We start from the raw sequence: 790 nt of genomic DNA, 5'->3' as shown, positions 1-790 counted from the left end.
AGTTTTCAATATTCAAATCCAAAAACTACGTTAACCTTACCTCCTTGGCTAGACCACGTGACTGAGTCCTTTTTTTCTTTTCAGCTCCAGGAAATAAGCAGAACCAGAAAAGAACCTGCCTAGAATTAGGTGTGGCTGATATTCATCATTCTCTCTCTCTACCAATACACTGTCAGTGGGAAGAATGATACAATTAGACACCTGGGCTTCTGAGATTTAACACCTCATCTTTTAAGGTTCCCAGAATTTTGGCAGTCTCAAAGTCCTTCATATTTTCATTGCCATAGTAAAAAGAATTTTTTGTTGTTAATATGGAACAATTCAGGAATTTGCACATCACCTTTGTACAGGGTCCATGCTAACCTTCTCTGTATCATTCCAACTTTTGCATATGTGCTCCCAAAGCAAGCACCCCCAAGTAAAAATTCTTATGTCCCTTCTAGGAACAGTTTGATTACTGGGTCAAGCTTATCAACTGACTCTTCCTTTCAGATGTATTTTTTTCCAGTGTTTTGGTGTTTTGTTTTGTTTTGTTTTTTTAGGATATGTCAATCTCTGAGATCTACTGAAGCTGGAATCTTCTTTCACATTATGCTCATTAAGCTAAAGATGAATACTTGCTCTAGTGCTGTTTATGTTTCCCCACTTTTGTAACAGAAAAGAATACAAGCCATGAGTAAGTTTGATTCAGAGCTTTTCAAGTTGACTAGAAGATGGAATTCTTCAGAATGACTTAACTCTTTAGTAAACCAACTTAGAGAGGAAGATCATACAAGAGCTGAAATGTCAA

The 790-nt window shown here is 36.7% G+C and overlaps 1 non-coding gene across 1 annotated transcript; it reads right to left on the bottom strand.

Moving 5' to 3' along the window:
* Positions 1 to 305: 305 nt before the first annotated feature.
* Positions 306 to 412, bottom strand: LOC112809674 (U6 spliceosomal RNA). The gene has a single exon (XR_003204635.1). It is a non-coding gene; the product is annotated as a U6 spliceosomal RNA (small nuclear RNA).
* Between the last annotated feature and the right edge of the window lie 378 nt (positions 413 to 790).

Source organism: Callorhinus ursinus, unplaced genomic scaffold, assembly GCF_003265705.2.
Source record: "Callorhinus ursinus isolate GAN/ISIS: 27379988/994484 unplaced genomic scaffold, GSC_fseal_2.0 scaffold42, whole genome shotgun sequence".
NCBI lineage: Eukaryota > Metazoa > Chordata > Mammalia > Carnivora > Otariidae > Callorhinus > Callorhinus ursinus.
This window is presented reverse-complemented; position numbering and strand designations above follow the sequence as displayed.